At 38.4% G+C, this 20,208-nt stretch overlaps 1 protein-coding gene across 3 annotated transcripts in view; it reads left to right on the top strand.

Moving 5' to 3' along the window:
- The window catches only part of CDH11 (cadherin 11), a 174,940-nt gene that overhangs the window by 13,164 nt on the left and 141,568 nt on the right, over positions 1–20,208 (top strand). The window contains exon 2 of one of the 3 annotated variants that reach the window (XM_025370021.1): positions 14,633–14,759. The exons of the other annotated variants lie outside the window; for them this stretch is intronic. The gene's annotated coding sequence lies outside the window, so the exon portion shown is untranslated. The remainder of the gene's footprint in view (positions 1–14,632; positions 14,760–20,208) is intronic. 3 annotated transcript variants of the gene reach the window in all.

The raw sequence follows: 20,208 nt of genomic DNA, 5'->3' as shown, positions 1-20,208 counted from the left end.
CTGAGACGTGGTAGCCTGTCTAATGGGTCAGAGAGTACAACCTTTTAAGGGCTTTGATTTTGTAGCTGAGAGAGCTCCTTGCCCAAATTTAACCCAGTTATCACTGAACTGAACAGAACTCTTGGAGCCATTCATTTCAGTTTCTTTTTCTTTTCTTTCTTTCTTTTGTTTTTTTTTTGAAACAGAGTCTCACTCTGTCACCCAGGGTGGAATACAGTGGAGCTATCTCGGCTCACTGCAACATCCGCCTCCCGTGTTCAAGCGATTGTCTTGCTCTAGCCTCCCAAGAAGCTGGGTCTACAGGCATGCACCACCACACCCAGTTAATTTTTATATTTTTATTACAGACAGGGTTTTATCGTGTTGGCCAGACTGGTCTCGAACTCTTGACCTCAAGTGTTCCGTCTGCCTCAGCCTCCTGAAGTGCTGGGATTATAGGCGTGAGCCACTGCGCCCAGCTCATTTCAATTTCTATGTGGTAATCCATGCCTGGTCATTATGAACAAAAATCCAGATTACTACCCAAAGATGACTAACTAAACATAGGTGAGGCTACATAGGCGGCTTAGTAAAATATCAGTAGTAATCAACTTTCCATTGTCTACTTATTAAAGCCACATGTTTAAAGGTCTTTTTGGAAATATATTTAATTGATAGCAGCAGCAAAACCACATTGAAATCCAAAGCCAAATTGGAAATCAGGGTGAAGTGCTTCATTTATGCAAACAATTCTAAATCTCAATACTTTGCCAAAATATTTCAGTAGTAAAGGGAGAACTATGTTGAACAACTTCACTCAACTTTCATCTTCATAAATAGACACTGCTATAGTGTAAGATGTAATTTTCATGTTTATTATTATTTGGGGGAGCTTAGAAAGCACTTTATACATGGAGTGTCAATATTATTATCTTAGAGTAAAAATTGCAATGTAGCAGTTAGAGCTGGGGACGCTTGGCTTCCAAGTAATGCCTTGGTGATTCTTGTGTTTTTTTCATGCCATTCCTGCTGCAAGCATTGCAGGGCGTCTTCAACTTCAGCACATCTCAGCAGTGCATTTGGGAGCATTAGTTAGGAGACTAACGCAGCCTGAGAAATCACATCTTTGAAGCGAGGAACAGATCAGATCCTGAGGCGTCGTCGTAGCTGCGCCCTCTCTATCACCCCCACTCTTCCTGTGCCCTGTATTGCAAGTCAGAAAAGCAGCAGTTTTCACTTACAGAGAGATGCGCCTAGTGTCCTTTTCGTATTGGGTGGCATAACTTCTGTCTCATTTCTCGTGATTGGAGAAAGATCACCTGTGAGCAAGTTTGTGGCCAATTGCTGACAAATTTTCCCTAATAGGCTGCCCTGTGATTCCTTCCCTCTAGGCAGATCAGCCTTTGCAATGCTGGCATTGCTGATAAATAGTTGTGTGGCCTTGAGAAAGCCAATTAACCTCAGTTTCCTCATCTGTAAAGTGGCCTTTTGGGTCCTTTCCAGCTCGAAAATGGCCTGGCTCTCAAATCTTCCTGCACAAATCACTTGGCATGGCACTTTCTAACCATCGCTTCTCAGCATTTTGGAGAAGGAATCACAGAGACAAGCACACCTGGATGTGAATGCACAGGTTTGCTTTGCCTGAGCAGAGTTTATAAGCAGAGGGTGATAGTGAGACATCAGTTTGAAACCCTTCATGGGATACTTTCAATACCAAATTTAGAGCTTTGGACTTTATTCCCTAGGTCCCAAGGAAATTTTACAGGATTTGAAGCACGCTTTATTAAATGATTTCTGGACCACATTGAAAGGAACTGATAGAAAGAGACAGAAAGTTTAAACAGGGAAATTCGCCGGGAGAGCACTCCTGTGAGTACCCTCTGGCACTCACTTCACTGGGAGAGAGGATGAAGCCAGCACGAGGGTGGAAGCATTGTTATAGTAGCTGATGTGGACTGAGCATTTACTCTATGCACACACTGTGTTCAGCATGTCCCATGAATTGTCTCAGTCCAACTTCAGGACAATCTCAATGAGGTAGAAGCTATAATTATCCATTTATAAAATATGCAAATCAATACCCAGGATAATTCGGCAACTTTTCCCAGTATTATGCAGCTAATAAGTGGATAAGCAGGGCTTTGAGCCAAGAGACCCCATGTTCTTCATTTCTCTGTTACAGGGAGACAGACTTAAGATGCTTTCAAGGGCAGGTCCATGAGACTTACCACTGATCACTGTGAAGTGCTTACTGATGGCCTGGGACTGGGCCTTTCATAGGTTATCTCATTTCATCTTTCCAATTCCATAAATGGGAGCCTGAGATCACATGGTAGACAGCTGCAAATGATTTAAATTCAGGACCCGAAAGATCCAGAAACCTTTTCCCATGACTTTTCTCAGGCATACAAGATTGATGGATTCTTGGCACTCTCCCCACCCAGAATTATTTAAGGATGACACCAAGTGTTATGTTTTCTGTGATGTGCTCATAAAACTTAAATATTTAAAAAGATGTGTTAGGCAGAAAGAAGTTGTGTTTCCAAGATCCATGTTCTCTCCTGAGAGTTTGGCTCCTGTCCAGCCCTGGCATATATGAAAGGAAGATGCTACCAAGAGTGTCATGTCAGAACATTTATCTTGCACCCAGGATTTACAGTTTGTTTGGAAGTGTTATTGAAAAATGTGTACATTCAGTTTTTGTCCATCAATAGGTACCGTCCATTCTCTGTTAGGCAGCATTAAGATCTTGTATGTTGCATGTCAAAAACGGAGTTCCATTGCAGCTTCTCTAATGCATATTAATAAGAAACAAGATTTGTAAGAGATAAAGAATAATCTACACTGAATTCTAGGATGACATTAAGAGACATGAAATTTAGCACTCTAAGGCAGGTCTTCAGAATAAATGTGATAGCAAAGACCAACATGGCAAAGTTTGTTCAAAGAGACATAGTCCGCGAAGGTTTCTATGTTTTGTATTGTTCAACTCTTATATTCGTGTAACATTTCATCTGTAGATCACCGGGTCCAACCCTTAACCCATCCCACTCACTGTTAACAAGAAGGAACTCACTGCCCTTGTGTGGACTCAAGTTTCCTCTTGGGTAGAATAAGAGGATGAGAATGGAAAATTGCCTCCCTATAGAAGGGATTGGGAAAAATAGTTGAGCTCTGTTTTAAGAAGTCCAGGAAGAAGTTTCCGTCACACTGACTTGACCCAGAGAATACATGTATTATTCTCCTAACACAGCTCCTGGGTTCAAAATTTTATTTGGACAATGAAAATCAAGTTGATAGTAGGCTCGTGGAAACTCAGAATGTAGTTCTCAGTTTTGGCAAAGAGGCCCCCAAACCTGTCCTCCAAGGAACAGTTGTGAAAACAAAGCAAGTAAGAAAAGCATTGTGGGTAAGAATGTGAATTGATGAAATTCATGGTAATAGCGTCACTCTTCGAGAATTGCCTGTCTTTGCTTAATGTTGAAAAATATTGATACTATCTATAGTATTGTTTCCCCTGTCTTTACATTTGCGTGGGAAACAATTCGATTAACATTTCTTTCTGAAGATGGTCTGCTTCTGAGAGAGTGACAGTGATCGTATCAGCTTGGTCCACTGAGCGTGCTTTCACCTTGCAGGGCTGATTTGGATGCAAAGCAGAGAGATCTTGAAAATATCACCCTCACCTGCATTATTGCACCTCCTTTCAAAGCTCAGTTGGGTTTACTATAAGGCAACATTGAAAATGCTATTCATGCACATGCTCTCAAATGTGAGAAATTGTGCTAATCCAGCTTTCATTTTCATATCAAATTGAACAAGAAATGAGTTTGTCAGAAACAATCATGTCTGTTGCAGAGGTGTCAGGTTGGATAGTCAGAGGGATGTGACTGTTGCCCTGGGAGGTGTCTTGTGTTGTGGGAATGTGTTGGAGGTCATCCAGTAGGCTAGATCCAAGTGTGCCCCCTGGGAAACTCACAGGGATGATAGCTAGCAACTGGCTTGTCCCAGCTGGGAATATTTCCCAGTCTCCCTCTATATTTGGTTCAGCCTCTTCCTTATTCTCAGTGCTTTCTGGGCCCCTCACAAAAACATGAACACTAAAATCTCTTCAAAAACAAACAAGCAACAACAACAAAAAGAAAACCCAGCCTTTATATAAATAGTTCAATCTTTGTGAAATGTATGCTTTACGTTAAAAAAAAATATTGTAACTTGATGCTGATGCTGCAAACATGGGTGGTGAGATTCAAAGTCATTTCGGGAAGAACTGGGAGGACCTCAGATATTTATTTTACCGGCCATGTAGGAGCTGATTTTAAAGCTTTTAAGTTGTCTGTGAGGCCAGAATTCTTTTGGCTTTGTATTTCATAGATTAACTTTTGAATGTATTTCCCCCAAATATTGAATTCTTATGAAATCGAGAGTACTACCAAGACAACAGAATTTGCAAAGTCAGCTTACATACCTCCTTGTCTTTTTGGGTCTTTCTTTGAAATGAACAAATGGGGCACAGAGTGATTTAAATCTTACATCCTCTCAATAATTCCCTATGCCTTCACAACAGCAATATAAATGGGGACCATTCTTTGATGATCTTGGTATATGCTTCACATTCATTGTCTCCTTCCATTCCCAGGATAGCCGTAAAAGACTAATCTGAATACAGAGAAGTGATTAAAAGTGCAGTGCTACAGGAGTTTATACCAAAACAGATTCCACTGCCCCCAGTCTTTTGTTGTGCCCATGTGTATATTACATGCTTCTGTTTTTTTGTTTTTTGTTTTTTGTTTTTCTTTCTTTAATTTCCTTCTCTCTACCTTGGGATGACAGTGGCACCTACAAAAAGCCAAGTATATAATGGGACTTAATAACTGCTAGCTATCACCTTGTGAGTTAGAAGTATATTAGTATTTCTGCTGTATAGAGAGAAAGAGATTAAATGAGTTTATGCATTGTACTCTGGGTTATGTGGCTAGTGAGTAACAATGTGGAATTTGTCTCCAAGTTCAGTGTTTCCAAACCCATTTGTTCCTTTCCATTCCCTTTACTAAAATTGACTAATCTATTGCTGCTCTTTCAAACCTAACTTTCACCTGGGTATAAGGAAGAGAATCTTTCCTCTGCTTATGAAGGTGTCATGCTTCACTTTTAAAGGAAATTGGCATAAATAATACTTTCCTTCCCAGCGGGAATCATATTTGCATACCTCTGAAAGTAATAACTAAAGTTTCGCCACGAAATCCTTTGTTTTTGAGCTTTTATATGTTTATAATTGTAATTTCATGATAACTCTTTAACCCAGTGCTGTCCAATAAAAATACAATACAAACCACAAACGTCATTCACATATTTAGTTTAAAATGTTCTAGCGGTCAAATTAAAAAAGTAAAAGGGAAATAGGTAATATTTATTTTAATAATTTATTTTATTTAAGCCAATATATCAAAACTATAACACAATACAACATAGTGTAACATAATATAAATCATTGATTTGTAATCAATGTAACATTATTAATGTGACATTTCATATCTTTTTTTATACTGTCTTTGAAATGTGGGGTGTGTTTTATACTAATGCATCTCGGTTGAGACTAGGTACATTTTAAGTGCTCAGTAGCTGCATGTAGCTAGCGGATACCTTACAGATAGTGCAGGTCTCAACTTTTGAAGAATAAATTTATACAGATTTTTAAAAAACTACTGTTGGTGAGGGAGACACTGTTGGGCATATTTTCATGTTATCTAATTCATCTTCAAAATAATCCTATACTACCATCCCTATTTTTCAGACAAAAACATTAGAATCAGATTACATAACATTCTTATCATCATATAAGCTAGTAGAATGCAGAGCTTGAATTCAGATTTAACATATTTTATTTCCTCATGTAGGCCTCTTTCCATAATACTGTAACACCTTAATAATGATGGTGATTATTACAACGATGATGAAAAAATAATACCATTAATATAACAATTCTGTTACCATCTGGCATCAGTGAATTTATAATGCTTTCTCTTACATTATCTCATGCTTATTCTCATTTCATACACAATTGTTTAAAACATGTATTTATATCCTAAATAAGCATCTAGCAGGTTGCGAGATCCAAAGCTAACCGAGAATATATGATAACTCAACAAACCAAGCTGCTTCCAACACCCAGGTTATCTAGGAAATCAGATTCCTGTGAAGTTTAGAGTTTCAATGGAACACAAAAAATATGAGCACCCAGGAGGTGGGCCATGGTGCTTGGGCCACGTGGTAGGCACCTGCATGAATGTGCATGTGTAGGCACTGGGTGGAGGGTGACAAGAGGAGGGCACAGAGAGATGGGCTGGCTCCAGGTTGCAGTTGTTGCAGTTGAATTGACAGACAGCAGTAGAGAATCAAAATACCTTGACAGATAATGCTCAGTTTCGGTGTTTTTGCTGCATCTCAGCCCCCACACTTTTAAACCACAGCTGCTGGAGCCATCTTCTTGCATTTTTTGCTCCATTGCTCCTGTCCTGAGTCTCCACTCCAAAGTCGGGTTCAACAGAATGGTCCATACTAAGGGGATGGCCAAGAATAGGGTATTTCTTACCTGTAACCAGGGATAATCATGACTTTCAGAGGCGTGGGTGAGCTATCATTGACACAAGCATCAGTGTCTCTAACACATGGCCCCTTCATGGGGCAACTTGACTTATAGCATGGTGTTTGGCTTTGGAAAGGAGAAATCTCAAGTGCATATGTTTTAAAAATACAAAAGTCGTGGCATGCAAGGGTGCCTATGGTTCTGTTTGCATCATGCTTGTCTATATTCCTTTGGCTACAGGCCAGGGTCATATGGGCAAGCCCAGAGTCATTGTGTTACAGTCATGAGTAAAGGAAGGGGTGATTTATTGGGATTCTCCAAAGTAACAGTTTCCTCCACAGGTTTCCCAAGAGGGAGGTAAGTGATTTTTTTAGGAGAGTGAGTATATGGAGATGTTGCAAGAGACATGATCCCATTAGGAATATTTCCTCATACTCTCTTCAACTGTTGACTCACTGAGACAAATTGGGAGTAAGATTTTGAGTCTATAGCTACACAGAAATCTAAACAGTGCAGAAATGGATTTTCAACATGAATTTTTTAAAACTTAGACTTTTAGAGTTGTTTTAATTCAAACAGTATCTTTGGTTCTTAGAGTCAGAAGTTTCCTCAAAGGTCATATTAGCTGTTGTCTGCAGGCATTTTGGGAGGTGTGAACTTGCAATCATTGTGCAAAACAAAGAGTCTGGCACTTTTAATTCTATTATGCAACCTGAGAATAATTTTACTTTTAAGAATACATGTCTATATTATATGAATGCAATATATCATCATAACTGTGAGTAAAGATGTCCCTGAAACAAACAACAATAACAAAAATCCCATCAGACTAAGGATATATCATCCGCCCATGCACCCATTTATCACAATATCCATCCATTCATTCATTTAGCAAAAGTCATACACGCTAAAAATCAGCTAGGCTGTGGATATAAGGGTGGACAAGGTAGACACAGTATCTATTCTTATGGATCCTATATTTAGTTTGAGGGAGCAAACAAGTGAAAAAAGTAATTTTTAGTGGTGATAAATGTGATCAATAGTACACGGTAATGTGATGTATTGGGAAGTGGCCTTGACCCTTGAGGAAGATAGTGATTGTCTCGGCTGAGGAGCACTGCTCATGGGAAAATGGTAGTGATGGTCTGATATTTACCATAATGGGGACCTACAAAGTGGTGAGTAGGGAGGGAATAGAAGAAGGGAGGAAGAAGGAAAATAGAAAAAATAAAAATGAGGAAGAAGGAATGAATCAATGAAGGCAGGAAAGGAGGGCAAGATACTAGTATCACAATTCATATTTTCCCAAACTGATGACCTTTAATCCCCACAATTGTCCTGGGAGTTGGGTCTCCTAATGTTGAATGCTCCAAAAGAGAAAGGGAGTTTGACTAGCATCACAGTTGAGGTCAGGGCTTTGCCCAGAGAGGAACCTGTGCCTTTCGCTGCGGTGCCCTGCTTGTGCCTGCCTGTCTTTCCTCATGATTGGTTGGTGTCTTCTTGGCAAGGAAGGTTTGTCTCAGCAGTGATGGATTAAGAGAGTGGTATGCATCTTTTGGGGTTCCGAGAGGCCAAGAAATGTGGAGAACAAGTTTGTGTAAGTGGTTAGAAAGGAAATATTATTAGAACATAGCTCCTCTGAGTAATGGATAAAAGCTTTGAGGTGCTATGCCTGGAAGAATATAGCCTACACATATTTGAGGAATTACTTTAAGGAAGAAAGTTATCAGATTTTTCACCTTTGACAATATTAGAAAAAAAACTAAATGTGTATCTTAGGATGAAAATTTTAAATTTTAATCAGAACTGCTCCCTTGATAAGAAGTGTTAGCTATAGAGGGCATGGAACTGCTTTTTCAGAGATCATTACACACAGTGGTTGTCTACTCATTGTGATTATCACCAATGAATGCCATTCTGATGGGGGATGCCCCTGGCTGCCCCCTTACTCCAGTTTCCTCAAATTCATTATCTTTTGGGATTTCTTTTTTTTGTTTGTTTTTAAATTATTAATTTATTAATTTATTATTATACTTTAAGTTCTAGGGTACATGTGCACAACATGCAGATTTGTTACATATGTATACATGTGCCATGCTGGTGTGCTGCACCCACTAACTCGTCATCCCCGCTCCCCCCACCCCACGACAAGCCCCGGTGTGTGATGTTCCCCTTCCTGTGTCCAAGTGTTCTCATTGTTCAATTCCCACCTATGAGTGAGAACATGCGGTGTTTGGTTTTCTGTCCTTGCAATGGTTTGCTGAGAGTGATGGTTTCCAGCTTCATCCATGTCCCTACAAAGGACATGAACTTGTCCTTTTTTATGGTTGCATAGTATTCCATGGTGTATATGCACCACATTTTCTTAATCCAGTCTATCATTGGTGGGCATTTGGGTTGGTTCCAAGTCTTTGCTATTATGAATAGTGCCGCAATAAACATACGTGTGCATGTGTCTTTATAGCAGCATGATTTATAATCCTTTGGGTATATACCCAGTAATGGGATGGCTGGGTCAAATGATATTTCTAGTTCTAGATTTTTTGCTTTTCTGAAAGAGGAATTTTTTTTTTTTTTTCAATTTTCTTGGTTGGTCACTCATTGCAGCTTTTCCACTCAAATACTCAAAGGTCTTCCTGCTTTCTTCCTTAGTATTTTCTTCCAGTCTTCTTCTCCTATTACATTTGTTGCCTCAGATGATTCATGAACTTCATGGCAGTATCCAACATCCTGTCACTAGCTAATCCTCAAGCTGCATCCCAAACTTCACTTAGCAAACTCTTAAATATGATAATTTCCCCATAGTCTGTATTTCTGTGATGTAAACAGTATCCACCCACTTTTCCAACCAGCGGTAAATGATCACACATTAACCTTGGAGGACCCATCTTTAAGACCTCACACCCAGTCCATTGCCAGTTACTACTGATTTCATTTTTGATATTTCTCTCATAATGTCTATTTTTATCATTCTTTTGCCATTGTCAAAGTTTTCTGTCCTTATCGTTTCTCTTCTCAGATGTGTCCTTATTCTCCTAACTGCCCTTTTTGCCTCCTTTCTTTGTGCAGAGCACTCTGACCTTCAGCTCTCACTTTTACTCTACCTTTTCCACACAACTGTGAACTCCATGACAAGTTCATTGCCATGAGGGCAATAAACTTGGCAGCTCATATTACCCCTGCGTGGGGGCAAGTCATTGCCGTGAGGACAAGTTATGACTTGCCCTCATGGAGTAGTCTAGCTTCTGTCAAGACTGGATGAAGGACTTAAACAATCTTGTGAATTTTATATTTCTGCATCTCCATTTACATGGGCACATCTCCATCTACTCTTCTCTGGGTCTAATCAAGTGTTGAACTCATATTTTATTGATGCTGAGATATTTTTCCTAGGTGACAGAAACAAAGACACAATGACCACTGGAAGTCTCAGAACATAACTTTTGTGCCTTAAGATCACTAAAAACAGGAGAGAATGATCTTTCTGCCACTCTATCAGGAAACTGCAAAGCACTGAGACTACCTTCCCTGAGTTACAGCCCATCTATAAGGCCATTTGCTATGTCCTGTGAATATTCTGAAGGACACAGCTTGGGTCCTGTGTGCATCCTTGTGATTGATAGTACACTTGAGACAGGGAAAAATATTTACCACGTAGGTCCTCAAAATTGTTGGATGACATGAATAGATGAGTACATGAATGAATGAATGTTTGGCTTCCCTAGACCTTCCCTGTTTTTTAAATATTCCATGTTTTCACTTGTATTGTCTACTCTCCTTGGGAGATCATGGCACCCTGTAATATAAAATTTGTTATGGTACAGCTGTCTATGTGTTGTTCCCAGTAGGAATGGATTTCATAAGACTTAGATTGCATTCCATTTCACAAGTCATCATACCCAGTTTTACTGGATGGGTGAAATAAAGGATTAGTAACTGACTGAAATTGTGAATGAATTCATGACTAAGAAAATAGATGGTTATAAAGCACATCTGTGATTTCGGGTTCTCTGCTCAATATGTCAAATATAATAGAGATCTGAAAGTGACCTCAGAGGTCATTTTATTCTTACCTTTTATAAACAGATTTAGGTGCTGATATTTAGAAAAATTTAAAAGATTACAGCCCCCCGCCCCACACCCCACACACACCAAATCACATGGCATAGTAGTGGCATAGACAAGAATAGGACTTCAGCACTTTTAATTCCTAGTGAGGTTCACCCTTCATTACTTAAGACAATATCTTACCTTAATTAATAGGCATTTGATAAGCACCTGTGATATTCCAGACCCAATAGGAGATGCTACAGGGAATACTAAAAATGAAGACAGAGGCAGGGCATGGTATGTCATGTCCGTAATCCAGCCAACTTGTGAGGCTAAGGTGGGAGGATTGCTTGAGCCCAGGAGTTTGAGATCAGCCTGGGCAACATAGTGAGACCCTGTCTCTAAAACACACACACAGGCGCGCGTGCGTGAAGACACAGTTGCAATCTTCAATTCTCCAGCATCTCATAGACAAATGAGGGTAATTTGATAAATTCCCAACAGCACATGTATTACATACCCAGAGAAGGAGGGTCAGTCTGGCCAGCTGCTCCCATGTTTCCTTGCTGCTAGAGCAGTATTTGAATATATCATGTAACTAGACTACTAGGTTTATCTTACAGTAGTATCTGATGCTGTTAACTCTAGCATGTTGTTTTGTCATCCCTTAGTATCCAAGGAACTTAAGGATTAACAGGGAGAGGAATATGGTAGCAATATGAGGTTCAATATTTACTATTGAACCTCTCATTACCCCTGTTCTTTCCCTGAAGACACCCCATTGGTCAGTTGGTTCTTCCAGCTGCTGCCCTACCCAGTTTCATGGCCTTCTCTTCCATAGTTGATCTATTTTGATAATTCATTTTCTCTATTGTGTTGAGCAAGCTGAGTCTTCTGGTAGGAAGGAAGAATCAATAAGGGTTGCCATCCTTGTGTTACTCCAATAATCCAAGCAATCCTAGATTGGGTTTGAGTGGCTCACCTGCTCTTTTTTGATGGTTTCTGGTTAGATTGTCATTCTAGCAGAGCTTAGTTATTGGGCAGAGTCACAGAGAAAACCAATTTACAGACTCAATTGCTGAATTTCCTCTTATTTTTAAAAATGTTATCTTAATTTTCTGATCAGAAGTCCCCGGTAATGGACTGGAAGTAGAGAATGTGAAAGGATTCTCATATGTGGTGGGGGAGATGCTCCTTTTCTGTTCTTTGTTATGGGACTGAGTCCATGGGTGTGTTTCCTAATTCATAGAGCTGTGCTCTTCTTTATGTATACTATACTTAACAGTTTTAGAAAAATAAAAACTGACTACTACTGATAATCATAATAATTTCACCCCTAGAACAGTGGTGATTTAGCCCCCAGAAGACATTTGGCAAGATCTAGAGACATTTGTTTTGCCACAGCTTGGGAGGGAATGCTGCTGGCATCAAGTGGATAGGGGCCAGGGATGCTGCTGAACATCCTGCAGTGCACAGGACAGCCCTCTGCAGAAAACGGTCATCTGACCCAAAGTGGCAGCAATGCTCAGGCTGACAAGCCCTACCCTAGAGAATGAGGGTCAATCTGAAAGATTCATTATTGAACAGTCATGACAATTACCATTTATAGAGACTTATGAAGTAGATTGGCTATATCTTCATTTTGCATTTGAGGAAATTAAGGCTAACAGTAGCTAACGTGTCCAGCATGACCCAGTTGGGAATCCAGGCCCCCATGCAGTCCAAACCTTGTTCTTTACAACACATATATTATTTTGCCTATTATCACTTCTCTAGCAATTTTGAAAAGTTACAAATATGTTTTTCCCAATAGCTGAAATGAGTTTGTGTGTGTGTGAAAAACAACCAGATAAAAGGTAATAACGAGAAGAAGCTTTAAAAGATATTCTCCACATAGTCTTCTGCAATGATGCCTTTATCCAAACATAATAATAGACTACTGTGAACTGCTTTTGCCAAGAACTTGTCAAAAAAAATCAAACTGAAAGCATAGTATTCTAGTTATTGAAAGAATTGAAATTTGACCTTTGGATACAGGTAAGAAGACAACTGTCATTCAAGGGAGTTAAAACGTGTTTCTGGCTGTTGTTAGGAGACTGAATAGCCTCTTCCAGTTCCTTGAGTCAGAAATTTTCTGAAGTTTCCATTTGTAAATGTTAGTGTATACGTAGGGCGTTAGTCAAAGTTCAACCAGGAGAACAGAACCAACAGGATACACACACACACTCCACATATATACGTATATATTTGCATATACCAAATTGTATATATTTGGTATATAAACATGTAATACATATACCAAATCTATATATTTAGTGTATATGTATGTGTGTGTATATATATGTTATATATATATGTATAATATATATGTGGGTGTATATATATTTGGTGTGTGTTTGTGTATATATGTACATATGTGTACAAATATGTATATATACACATATATAAACCTGTATATGTACAAATATGTATCTATACACACATATATATAAACATATATATATACCCCGAAAGATTTATAGTAAGAGATTGCCTTAAGCAATTGTAGCATATAGTAGTCTGTTTGGACTGTTATAACAAAGTACCTTAGCCTGGATAGTTTATCAATAACAGAAATTTATTGCTTACGGTTCTGGAGGCTGGAAAGTCCAAGATCAAGGCACCAGCAGATTCTGTGCCTGATGAAGGAGAGACAAGAATACTTGTAATACTTCACTGGGAGTATTACAAACAAGTTGTAGCTACATGGACGTATGCTTAGGAGAAAATGTTAAGAGGTACAAGGTAGGCCATTGAATTATGTATTCAGTCTGACTTCAACTTACTACCCACATACTTACGCACTTATGCGTATATCAGAGCATGTAGAGAAATTATGCCAAAATGCCAGCAGCAATTGCATAGGGATGGAATTTAAGTTTAAAATTTAAATTGTATTCATTTTCAATTTGTAATTTCTGTGTATTCCTCATCGATGGCACCATCTCAATGCCTTCTCACATAGTGGAAGAGGCAGGGGAGCTCTTTTGATTCACTTTTATAAGGGCACTGATCCCTTGGCCTAATCACCTTTAAAAAGCCCCACCTTTTAATATCATCACATTACAGATTGTGTTTCAACATATGAACTTGAGGAAGATATTTTAAGACCTTAGCACAGAGGTTGGCTGGGAAAATTCAAAATCCATAGGACAGGCAGGCAGGAAGGGCCGACTAGACCTCTCAAATGAGAGCTGACATTGCCATCCACAGATGGGATTTTAGCTTCATCAGGGAAGTCTCAGTTCTGCTCTTAATGCCTTTCAACTGGTTTAATCAGGCCCATCCAGATAATCTAGGAGGATTTTCCACACTTAAAGTAAACTGAATACAGACTTGAATTACATCCCCTGAATACCTTCACAATAACACCTAGATTGCTTAGATTATTGTTTAATTGTATAACTGTCGACAATAACCTAGCCAAATTAACACATAAAACTGATCATTACATGTAGTAAACTGTATATTTTTCCTAATCCAGAAGTTACTTTAGATGGCAGAGTAGGTTTATCAAAAGCCACAAGTGTTAAGTAATGTAAAGCACACTGTTTCTCTCAACAGTGTGAGGATGTGATTGGTTGGCCATACCCACCTATCCAGCAGTTCTCCCAGATTAGAGATATCTTTATATGCAACCAATACTTGTACTTCTGTCTTAAAACTCACTGTGATGTCATACAGGGAAGCAATGTTGCAGACTGGTAATGATGAGGAGGGAGGCAGACCTGGACCCAAACCCTGGGTCTGCTATTTAGGAGCTATGTGAATATGCCTATGACCTACCGGCGTTCAAGGGAGTAACACACAATTTCACAGGTTCTGGTAAGATATACCTGAAACATGCTTGTGCAGTGTATGACAATATAGACACATACCTGTATAGAGATATGTATGTCTTAATTTCTTTGTGCTGCTATAATAAAACACCACATACTGGGTAATTTATAACCAAGAGAATCTTTTTTTTTCTCACAGTTCTGAAAACTGGGAAGTCTTGGGATCAAGTTGTCACATGTCTGGTGTCTAGCAAGGGCCTGTTCCTCATAGATTATGCCTTTTGAGTGTCGTCAGATGACAGAAGAGATGGAAGGGGTGAAAACAGGTGTATTTCCTCCTTTAAGTCCCTTGATAAGGGCATTGATCCTATTCTTTTATAGTCCTCTGTAGTCACTATCATTGTGTCTCCTTCTGGGAGGAGATTATGAAACTGTGTTAAAGAAACACAGAGAGGAGTACAAAGGAGAGGCTGAGACTAAGACAGGATTTTATAAATTCCATGGAAGAGTCACTGGCTGAGATTGTGGTTATTGAACTGGACTGCTATGCTTGGGTCCCCATTTGAATTAAGCAACCCTAGAGATGTGTGTATATATACACCTGCATATTTATATGTAAATACATATATACTCTCTGTATGTGTGTATGTGTGTGTGTGTAGTTTTCTGTTTATTTTTGGGGTATTGTTTAAGGTATTGATTTCTTTATTAGACTCTTTGGTAGAAATTCTACTGACATCAAGTATCAAGAAATGTTTTGTTTCACCTGGACAAGAATGCATTTTTATTTTGTGGTGGTTTTATAACTGTTGGTGTTTTTCCAGTTGCTTTGACTTGCTAGGAAAGAGCACCATGTGTCATAAATTATGGTGTGCTTTAGAGTGAAGTACTTTGCTCCATCTTACAACCTTACTTTTACTTTCCCTTCATCCTATTTTCCTTAAAACTTCCCTTTGTTTTAATCTTAGTGCATTGCTGGTATTTATGAAGGCTATTCACCTTCTCTTAAGAAGAGGAGAGGCCTTAAATAAATGGGTCAGCAAATAGGCCTTAGTATTTGAGCTCTTCACAAGGCCAATCATTGGGAGTCCAATCACCTTTCTCCTGGAGGCTTGCTCAGAGCTTTAGTTAAATCCTATCAAATAGTAATTTCTTATTAAAGCAGAGTTGGTCCTAATATTCATCCAAGGAACATATATTCAAATGATAGACTTCTCGAAGCTAATTAATTTTGCTTACATATTTTGACATTCAGTGAGGCCTTTTTAGTGTTTTTAATGTATGCATTGTAGTATGTATAAGAACATACTGAAATTACCGATTTAATCATATCCTTCTCCAGATTATTAGCATTTTGAGGGTAGGGACTATAATGATTTTATCTCTGTATACCTAGTATGTACCACTGTGAATATCACATAGTAGATTATTTTGTTGGATGAATGGATGCTTGCTAAAATAACTGCTGTGTATGCATGTGTATATTTGTACACGTATACACACTGCTATGGTTTGAAGGATCATGCATCCTCCAAAATTTCACATTGAAACATAATCCCTAATTAAATAGTATTAAGAGGTGTGGGTTTTGGGACGTGTACCAGAGCTGCTGATTGCTCTAGAACCACCCCACTATTCCAAGTTCATTAGGCTCAGAGCCACTGAGAGCCATGAGTTCTGGGCACTTCTGTCACCCATCTCCTTTTGCAGCCCCAGACAAAGAATTTTCCTTTTGAACCTCAGTGTTTGCATGCCTAGGAGTTTTTGGGTCTCAGACGTAGTGAACAGGTACAGCATCCAGGGTGGAAATTTTGCCTTTAGTGCCCTCCCCTGAACTCTAAAAAAAAAAAAAGAAAAAAAAAAGGAACCCTACACTGGGAGGCCAAGGCCGGCAGATCACTTGAGGTCAGGATTTCAAGACCAGCCTGGCCAACATGGTGAAACCCCATCTCGACTAAAAATAGATAAAATTAGCTGAGCGTGGTGGCACATGCCTGTAAACCCTGCTACTCAGGAGGCTGAGGCAGGAGAATTGCTTGAACTTGGGAGGCGGAGGTTGCAGTCAACCAAGATCATGCCACTGCACTCCAACCTGGACAACAGAGCGAGACTCCATAAAAAAAAAAAAAAAAAAAAAAAAAAAGGAGAGAAACTTGTATTTTTGTAAATACTATAAGCTGAATGAATTTGTTGAAAAGTACATCACATCACCACATAAGTGAATTGACTTCAGGGTTCTTTTTATTTATTATTTATTTTTCCTTTAAGGAAAGGTCAAGACACTTTTTTTTTCTGGAAAAAGTCCCTCAAGATGAGGAGGAACCTGATGAGGAGGAACAGATGATGGATCTGTTCATGGGTGAGACAAGGAACCTGTGATTTGAGCTGAGTTGGAAGAGACACACGAGACATCCAGGGACTAGGTGAATGGACACCTGACACTTGGTCTGGGCTTGGCCACTTGGCTGTGGCACCATGTTCTTCAGCTCCTTTGTGTCTCAAGCATCCCCACCAATAAGCAGAAGATAGTAATAGCCACCCCATATTTATTAAGCTTGGTGTGCAAGTGGTACTAAGACATGGGTTAGATAGTGCCTCTAACAGCCAAGAATAGAGGTTTCCATCAGTTTGGCCAAACGTACTTCTGTCTCCCTGGGCTGAATGGGATTGAGGTCGTCTTTCTGTCTTCTGCTCTGTGCTTTGAGGTTGCTGTCACTGGAAAGCTGCGGAAGGAACATTGGCCTGGGAGTCCAGAATTTTTAATTTTCATCTAGATTCTGTCATTTTTAGTTAAAACTTTGGCAACTAATTTTTCCACTTGGGACATCTGTTTACATATCTCTTAAATAATGGAGCTAAGTTTGGTGACCTCTAAGAGACTTTTCAGCTTTGAGGGGCTGCAGTGTAGCAATCACTGTGCTGTGGGATGGAGATAAGTAAGTGATGAGGACAGACCCTGCCATCTATGACCATGACATTCTATGGGAAGAGGCACAATATCTATGACAGGACAATCTCAGATTGTGGTATTTGTGCAAAAGGAAATGAACAGAGTCGTGTAATAAAATGAGAGGTGAAATGAGTCCAGGTAGATCCAGAGAGGCTTCTCTGGGGAGGTGACATTATTTATTATCCCTGGGACAAGGAGGGAGCTTGATAAATAATTTTCAAGATACATTAGCCAATTGAGTGAATGTTTATTGAGCACCTACTCTGTCCCTGACTTTATATAGGGAACTGAGGCTAGGATATTTAAGAAATCTTTCTTAAGAAAGACCTAATCTATAGAAGGAAGAGACATACAGAAATAAATATCTTTCTTCTATTGTTAACAATGGTAGTCAGAAGAGATATGTGGGATTTGGGGACATTGATGTGCTAAGATATGATCAAAAGCATTCATAGAAAATGAGTGTTCAAATGGAAAAGAAACCACCAGCATCATTTTAAAGTAATTATATTACTTCTGCTGAGATTTTACAATAATCATCTCACTTTTCTGGAATTAATACTAAATAGGTGGAAATATTTAAAACTTAGATGCACAAAAATATCATGGCAAAAGTAGAAACTTGAATATCTAACAAGAGGGGATTTCTTAAATAAATTATGGTATATTTTTACGGTGGACTATAATTGAGTCACTGGAAGTATTACAAAGAAGTTGTAGCTACATGGACATATGCTTAGGTAGGCCATCGCATTATGTATTCAGTCTGACTTCCACTTACTACACACATACTTACGCACTTACGCATATATCAGAGCATGTAGAGAAATTATGGCAAAATACCAGCAGCAATTGCATAGGGCTGGAATTTAAGTTTAATTTTTAAATTTTATTCATTTTCAATTTTTAATTACTGTGTATTAGCACTCGAGTAGGAAACACACTTAAAATATCTCCAAACCTGGAGTGTTTGGAAAAGAATGGAATAGTGATTCTGTCTAGTTTCCGTCTCTTTCTGATGAACTAGCCATCACATCTTTGGAACAAAAGCAGAACTTTGGATTTAAAACTAAACTTTACATTTTGTTTTTAATTTGAAGCCTTTAGGATATTGTAATTTATTTCTACTGTCCACATTTTTCACTACAAATTTAAATGAAGTAAGAATAGAAAGCATATGTGAGTTGAGAAAACCTTATCTTATTGCGTGTTTCTGTTGGACCCCAGGAATGGCTGGGGGGAGGGAAGAACTGTTGGAAGTAAAAAGGATCGCAGTGTAACCATTTCATAACTGAGGGTTCTAAGGCTTAGAGATGGGGACTTGTTTGCCCATGGTCACATGGCTGCTTTATAGCGACATTAGGCATCATCAAGATGTGGATGGGGAGAATAAGGCTCAAAAAAAGGGTTGGCCCAAGATTTGTTATTTTCTTGCTTTGTTGGTGGTGACAGTGGTATCTGTGGTAATGGTGATTAGAGGCAGAATGAAGTATCCAGCACATAATCAATTGAGAGATGTAATATGTTAGTTGTAAGACGACATTCTTCTGTATACATTCTTTTCAAAACAGGAACACAATGTTGGAAAGGAAATTATAAACCCAATACTAGATCAGGTGACACTTAAGGTCTAGATTTCAGCTTGGCTATTAAGCAAAAACTTAGAACATGTCACTTTTCAGAATAGAAATGTTTATCTCCATATCTGAATTTTAAAATGCATTGTGCATATGTTCTGCAACTTAAAAGTAACAGTCTTTTCCATTTTTCTCATTTTATTGCAAATTGCAATCACACCATGTCATCAAAAAGTTATTTAGTGACAACTTATGGGGAGCCAAAAAGTTTCCTGTAATTTGCATATATTTTCCACATTCGGAATGTTAGTGATTAAATTTTTTGTATGTTCACTTAAATAATATATTATTATTGAAAATAAATATAATAATAAATGCAAAATGTTGGCTCTAATGGCATATGCTAAACATTTTCACAGTGCAACACAGCATATGCTTAGTTCTTCATTAAGAGATTTTAAAATAACTCGTATTTAGCAAGAATACATTATCTTTTATTCAGAATTAATTATATGCTGTTTTGTGTATGGTAATTTAAAGTGCTACCCACTTCTAATATGTAACACGCAAAAGAAACTATGGTTACAATTCATTAGAATTGGCTTCTTTCCTTTGCAATTTAGGAGCATAATGAATACATAGAACTGGAATGCTATTTGTTACTTGAATCAGAAGTTATATAAAGTGCTGATAACTAACAGTTACACATCCTTTTTTTTTTAAGCACAGCAAGACTTAGGAGAATGGGATAAGTCATGAGAGTAAGTCACACATAATTAGTTATTTTACCATTCTTTGATAGTTTTAAGAGCAAGTTTTCACAAGGGCGATTTGAATTAGAGGGTAGAAGAATATTTTAAAAATCATTTTCTATTATTCAAATATAGAATGTTATTGACTTTTTTGGTATAGCTGGTTAAGTGCCTAGAACTTGATCATCTTCTATTTCTTTTTCCTTTTTGCTATGAGAAAAATAATGCTCAGAGAAGTTTAAAACCTTGCCTAGGGTAATCCAGTTCGTGACTAGGAACCCAGAGTTGGAGATTTCTTGGTTTAGGTGAGGCTGCTGTTTGAGTTGCATGAAAGTTACTTGTATTGTCACTTTCTACCTTAGTTAGTATAACAAGTTCAATAAGGGCAATATATTTGAACAGCATATTACCCCACATAAACAAGAAGATGACAAGAAGATGACCTCAACTAAACAAGAAGGAAGAAAATGACAAAAACACTCAAAGTGCATCAAAA

The sequence above is a fragment of the Theropithecus gelada genome, chromosome 20, assembly GCF_003255815.1.
Source record: "Theropithecus gelada isolate Dixy chromosome 20, Tgel_1.0, whole genome shotgun sequence".
NCBI classification, from domain to species: domain Eukaryota; kingdom Metazoa; phylum Chordata; class Mammalia; order Primates; family Cercopithecidae; genus Theropithecus; species Theropithecus gelada.
Note: the sequence above shows the minus strand (reverse complement) of the source record. Positions and strands in the feature narration are given on the sequence as shown.